Source organism: Martes martes (assembly GCF_963455335.1).
Source record: "Martes martes genome assembly, chromosome: 3".
Classification (NCBI taxonomy): domain Eukaryota; kingdom Metazoa; phylum Chordata; class Mammalia; order Carnivora; family Mustelidae; genus Martes; species Martes martes.
Window position 1 is genome coordinate 157,607,262 of NC_137890.1, and position 6,762 is coordinate 157,614,023.

The 6,762-nt window shown below is 47.2% G+C and overlaps 1 protein-coding gene across 1 annotated transcript in view; it reads right to left on the reverse strand.

The window, feature by feature from the left end:
• ARMC9 (armadillo repeat containing 9) overlaps nt 1-5,871 on the reverse strand; it is a 152,975-nt gene extending 147,104 nt beyond the window's left edge. The window contains exon 1 of the mRNA XM_080798761.1: nt 5,786-5,871. The gene's annotated coding sequence lies outside the window, so the exon portion shown is untranslated. The remainder of the gene's footprint in view (nt 1-5,785) is intronic.
• Between the last annotated feature and the right edge of the window lie 891 nt (nt 5,872-6,762).

The window sequence follows — 6,762 nt, forward strand, 5'->3', positions numbered from 1 at the left end:
CATACAAATCTGAGGATTATTTGTTCCAGCTCCGTGAAAAAAAGTTGATGGTATTCTGGTGGGGATTGCATTGAATGTATAGATTTCTCTGCGTAGCACAGACATTTTAACAATATTTGTTCTTCCAATCCATGAACATTTCTTCCTCAATTTCCTTCATGAGTGTTCTATAGTTTTCCCAATACAGATCCTTTGTCTCTTTGGTTGGGTTTATTCCTACGTACCTTAGGGTTTTTGATGCAATTTTAAATGGGATTGATTCTGTAATTTCTCTTTCTTCAGTCTCAGTGTTAGTGTATAGAAATGCAACTGATTTCTGTGCATTGATTTTATATCCTGCCACTCTGATGAGTTCCTATATGAGTTCTAGCAATTTTGGAGTGGAGCCTTTTGGGTTTTCCACATAGAGTATCACGTCATCTGCAAAGAGTGAGAGTTTGACTTCTTCTCTGCCGATTTGGATGCCTTTAATTTCTTTTTGTTGTCTGACTGCTGAGGCTAGGACTTCTAGTACTATGTTGAACAGTGGTGATAGTGAACATCCTTGCCATGTTCCTGACCTTAGGGGAAAAGCTCTGAGTTTTTCCCCATTAAGAATTTTATTTGTTAATGTTGAAAAAGAAAACCAAAGCTGGTGGCATCATAATTCCCAAACTTCAAGCTCTATTACAAAGCTGTAATCATCAAGACAGTATGGTACTGACACAAAAACAGACACACACATAAATGGAACAGAATAGAGTCCAGAAATGGACCCTCAACTCTATGGTCAACTAATCTTTGACAAAGCAGGAAAGAATATCCAATGGAAAAAAAGTCTCTTCAACAAACGGTATTGGGAAAATTGGACAGCAACATGCAGAAGAATGAAACTGGACCATTTCCTTACACCATACACACACAAAAAAGACTCAAAATGGATGAAAGACCTAAATGTGAGACAGGAATCCATCAAAATCCTTGAGGAGAACAGAGGCAGCAAACTCTGTGACCTCAGCCTCAGCAGCTCCTTTCTAGACACATCTCCAAAGGCAAGGGAAACAAAGGCAAAAATGAACTATTGGGATTTCATCAGGATAAAAAGCTTTTGCACGGCAAAGCAAACAGTTATAAAACCAAAAGACAACCAATAGAATGGGAGAAGATATTTGCAAATATCTTATCAGATAAAGAGCTAGTATCCAAAATCTGTAAAGAACTTATCAAATTCAACACCCAAAGAATGAATAATCCAGTGAAGAAATAGGCAGAAGACATGAACAGACATTTCTCCAAAGAAGACATCCAAATGGCCAACAGACAAATGAAAAAATGCTCAACATCACTCGGCATCAGGGAAATCCAAATGAAAACTGCAATGAGATACCACCTCACACCAGACAGATGGCTAAAATTAACAAGTCAGGAAACGACAGGTGTCAGCGAGGATGTGGAAAAAGGGGCACCCTCCTACACTGTTAATGGGAATGCAAGCTGGTGCAGCTACTCTGGAAAACAGTATGGAGGTTCCTCAAAAAGTTGAAAGTAGAGCTACCCTATGACCCAGCAATCACACTACTGGGTATTTACCCTAAAGATACAAATGTAGTGATCTGAAGGAGCACGTGCACCCGAATGTTTATAGCAGCAATGTCCACAATAGCCAAACTATGGAAAGAGCCTAGATGTCCATCGACAGATGAATGGATAAAGAAGATGCGGTATATACACAAAATGGAATATTATGCAGCCATCAAAAATGAAATCTTGCCATTTCCGATGACATGGCTGGAACTAGAGGGTATTAGGCTAAGCGAAATAAGTCAATCAGATAAAGCAATTTTCATATGACCTCACTCATATGTGGAATTTAAGAAACAAAACAGAGTGGCATAGGGGAAGGGAGGGAAAAATAAAACAAGATAAGACGATACCAGAGTGGGAGACAAACCATAAGAGACTTCTAATCTTAGGAAACAAACTGAGGGTTGCTAGAGGGGAGGAAGGCAGTGGGGGGGAGGTAACTGGGTGACAGACACTAAGGAAGGTACGTGATATAATGAGCACTGGGTATTATACAAGACTGATGAACTCTACCTGTGGAACAAATAATACATTATATGTTAATTAAATGAATTTAAATTAAGAACAAAAAAAGGAAAGGCGGGAGCTGGTGGTAAGCATTTGGGAATTGTCAGCATAAAGATAGCATTTCAGAAGACCAGGATCCCAAACAGACAGCACTCCTAAGGAGAAGGCCTAGCAGAACAGAGCTCAGGCCTGTACCTGAACCCTGGAGCACTCGGGGACCAAGGGCTCAGGGAGAGGACAAGCATCTAGCAAGAGACAAAGCAAGAGCAGGGACTTGTCAGTGGGACACAAGCAGGAGACTGCAGCACCTGGAAGCCACGGAAGGTGTCCCCACATCAACTGCAACTACACATGGTCAAGTAACATGGGGCAGAAGACTTGAGCCCTGGATTTGGCAACATGGAGTTTGACAGTGACAGGGACAAGAGCAGTGACGAGGGGCGCCTGACTGGAAAGGGTTAAAGAGAGGAAGAGAAGTAACAAAGGAGGGACAGGGAGATCTGTTACAAAATGGAGAGGAGAGAACCTGTGGTGGCTAGAAAGATATGGGAGGCTTAAGGAGGAAGACATTATAAATAGCAGGTCTGTAGGTTGGTGGGAAGAACCTAGTTAGAGAAGGACAAATTGAGGTAGAAGAGAGAGAGGGTTAAGGAAACAAGGTTCCTGCCACACCCAGTATCCCACTGGAGGGCTAGGCCCTAGACAGGGCGAGGACAGTCCATCCCCTGACACGGAGGGAGGGCAGAGGAGATGGGTGCTGACCAAAAAAATAGACAGATTCAGCAATGAGTAAAACAAGAAACAAGGTCATCAGCTGGCAGTAAGTGGCGTGTTGATAGCTGGAAGAGAAGAGCAGGTGGGAACCAAGCTGACTACGGACCTGTGGCACGATTTCCAATATTGAGAGTCTGCTTAAGACAACATGGACTCGAATCCAAAATGGAACCAGTCTGCACAATTCTGCAGTTTCTCCAGCCCCAGCTGTTGGAGTTAGATTAGCCCAGGTGAGGTTTTTCCAGAAGACAGGGAAAAGAGAAAACAAGTTTAATAGTAATGGAGCAGTAGGGCTAGAGGAAGGGGGTGCTGGGGGGTGGGAGGGCAGCGAATGAGCAACAGGGTCCAACATGTGCTGAAGGCGGCATGGCGCCTAAGATCCACTTCGGAGGTACATTCCCGGGAGCTTGAAAGATAAAAAGTGTGATCAGAACAGAATGGGCGCTTGACTTTGGAAGTGATGCAGTATAAAACGTCATGACCATGGGAGTGGTGGATAAAGAGAACCGACAAAAGACACACCTAAAAATGAAGAAACTGGAGCGAGCAGCCAGGAGGGTGAAATCTCCAGTAGAGGAGGCGGAGGGGTAGACAGTGAGCCGGGTGCTACAGCCTTCTCGGGGTTACACCTGTGCCCCTCTAGGCGACGGCCTCAAAGAAGGGCAGCGAGGGGTAAAGGCCCGGATGTGCACATCAAAGGAGCTGGGGGTTCTGAAGCAGGGAGGCAGTGGTCTGGAAGTAGCGGGGAGGACAGGACGCCTACCCTTCCTGGCACCTGCAGACATGCCGGACTCATAAGGAGGAGAAAGACCACCTACTGTTAGGAACCAGCATCTCTGCAGCCCTTCTCTGGACATACCACCCCTGCCCCTTCTCCCCATTCCCCACATCAGGCCCATAAGTGGTAAACCCCAGGCATTCCCCAGTACCAGTACCACAGGCTCTTTCACAACCCCAAACCTTCTGTTTGATGTTCTCGCCCCACCACAAACTTGACTCATTGTGCTAACTGAACCTGGAACTGACCTCCTTCAGGAGGTCTCCTATGAACCTCCTCCCCTTTCTTCTCCATCAAGGCATTCTCTCTCCTCTGGGGTACCTCTGAACTCTACCTTTACTTCTACTGCTACACTTATTACCCTGTTTACGAAGGCAGTGAGGTGGATTTATCCCTCCAGGGGCACCTGGGTGGCTCAGCTGGTTAAGCATCCAATGCTTGATTTTGGCTCGGGTTATGATCTCAGGGTCATAAAATAGAGCCCTGTGCTGGGCTCCACACTGGGTGCGGAACCTGCTTAAGAGTCTGTCTCTCCCTCTCCCTCTGCTCCTCCCCAAGATCCCCATCTACCACCCATGCACTCTCTCTCTCAAATAAATAAAATTAATTAATTAATTAATTAGATCCCTCCAGAATGTAACAGAACCTGGTGGACACCCAAGATATTTACAAATAAATGAAGTCCAAGCAAAGAGAACAGGATTTTTTTTGAAGGCCCTATAACAAGAAAACTTTGTTGTTTTTGAGAACTCCAGCTCCTTCCTACCTCAGAGCCTTTGCACATACTCTTCTCTCTGCTTGCAACATTTTCCTCCTTTTCCTCACCTGGTTAACCCCTGTGCTTAATAAACATCACTTCCTCAGAGAAGTTATTCAAGGCTGTCATTTTTTTTTAAAGACTTTTTTTTTTTAAGATTTTATTTATTTATTTGACAGAGATCACAAGTAGGCAGAGAGGCAGGCAGAGAGAGAGGGGGAAGCAGGCTCCCCGCAGAGCAGAGAGCCCGATGAGGGACTCAATCCCAGGACCCCGAGATCATAATCCGAGCCAAAGGCAGAGGCTTAACCCACTGAGTCACCCAGGCACCCAAGACCATCATTTGAATAAGAGTCTACTGTGATGGTCTCAGTGAATGTGAGCCACTGTTGGCAGTCTATTACTCTGACATTCTCAGAAATTAGAATTTTCTCTAAACATTTATACCATAAAAGTTCATTTATTAAGAATTTATTGTATGCCAGGCAGCATGCAAAATGCTTCACATTTAGTCTTCACAATACACCTGAGAGATGAATGTGACTTACATTCTTTTACGGATGAGGCAACTGAGGCTCCAGAAGCCTGAGATGCTCCCCAAAATCCAGGCAGTAAGTGACGAAGGTCAAAATTTAAATCCAAACCGACCCTAATCACTACATAGCATTATGCCAAATGCTAGGACCACCTCAATCAGAATCAGCCGGGGTGCCTGTGCAAATGAAATTCCTAGAACCACCCTGATCTTCCTGAACACCATAGCAGGCACGATGTCCAGCGACTGCTTTAAACAAGCTCTCCGCATGACTTTTACACACACTCAAGTTTGAGAAGCACTGCTCTACTTTATGCAAAAACTAGAGAAAACTTCTTCAGCCACTCCTGGGGGTTGCAGTGTGGCAGCTTCTTATTTTCTGTATAAAGGGCTTTCGGACCTACAAGCTGGCTGAGTAACGGGAAGACTATGGGATTTGTCTGCAAGACAAATGGCTAGCATCCTAGTTCTGCTTGGATAGGATGAAGTCTGGGGAGGAAGTTAGCTGATGCAGATAATGGAGGGGCTCGATCTAAAAGAGCCCCAGGCTACCCGCTCACGCCGTCATTACCCAGTAGGACGGCTTGCGCCCCCCTCCAAGTGTGGCCCACTGAGGCACAGATCAGGGACTACTTGCGGGAAGCAGCCGGGCCTGTCCTCGGTTTGTCCAGGAGGCCGCCTCGGGCCCACGCCAGAGTAAGCGCCCAGGGCGGCTGACCAGAAGTGGGGGCGTTCGGCAGCGGCTGCCAAGCTGGCTCTCCTCCGGGACGAGCGCTCCGCAGATCCTCGGCCCTCGGGCCCCACTACAGCTCCTTCCGCGCGGGGGCTGCGGGTGCCGGGACAATCGGACCGCGTCGGGGGACAAGCTTACCTGCTGCACAGCCGCGGGAACCCTCCACAAATCCACTCGGCCGCCACTTCTCCAGCTGTCGCCCCGGCAACCGCCGCCGCCAGCCCAGCACCACGTGGGGGAGACGCAGCCAGTCATGGGACGCTCCGGCGCGGAGCATCCTGGGAGGAAAGGCGGGCCCTTTCGGAACACTGGCTGTGAAGATTCCGGGCGACGGAAATGAAGCGGGTGTTTGCTGTTCGGTGGGTTCTGCGGGTCACGTCCTGCGGGGAGGCTTCCCGGTCTTCCTCTCCACGACCTCCCCATTCGTTCATTCCACAGACATTATGCCCGGCTCTGGGGATGAGCCGACGGAGCTCAACACCTAACCTCAAGGAGCTCGTTCTATCCCAGGGAGAACAAGCGGCGAGAGAGCGCAGTACAGGGTGGTGATCGTGGGAAGATAACCTGGGCGTTGTTATTCCCACTTTACAAGAGCGACCTTAGAATCAAAAATGTCGCCCAGAATCTGCCTAAAAGCTTCACACTTACACCCTACTGCAGCAGTTTCCTGGAATTTTAGAGAAACTTTTTTATTTTTTCCCCACACGTGAAGTTTTGGTTTTCAAATAATACAGGAGCACAGATCCTTCCTCTCCTTGTACATGGTGCTTTGGAGCTCAAATTAAACAGCACTGAAAGAGCACCTGCCAGTCCCCAGCTTAGCTGGAGATGGGGGAGCTAGCTAGGGGCAATACCTTCCTTCCAGGCACTGAGGCTCTGTAATGGGAGTCTGTTTCCACTTGATGCTTCCAAAAGGTGATCAAGGCCAGGGTCAGGGAAGAGGGCACGGAGAAAGTAGGTGAGCTTTACTTTGAAGAAGCCCTATGATGTTCTGTGGCCACCATCTCCCTGGCCCCCAGCCCTGCCTTTTCTCTTCTGGGACTTGAGATTATCTTCAAAGAAAAGCTGTATTTATCAGGAAGAGAAATCCTGTCTTTGGGATATGTATTGAAAAT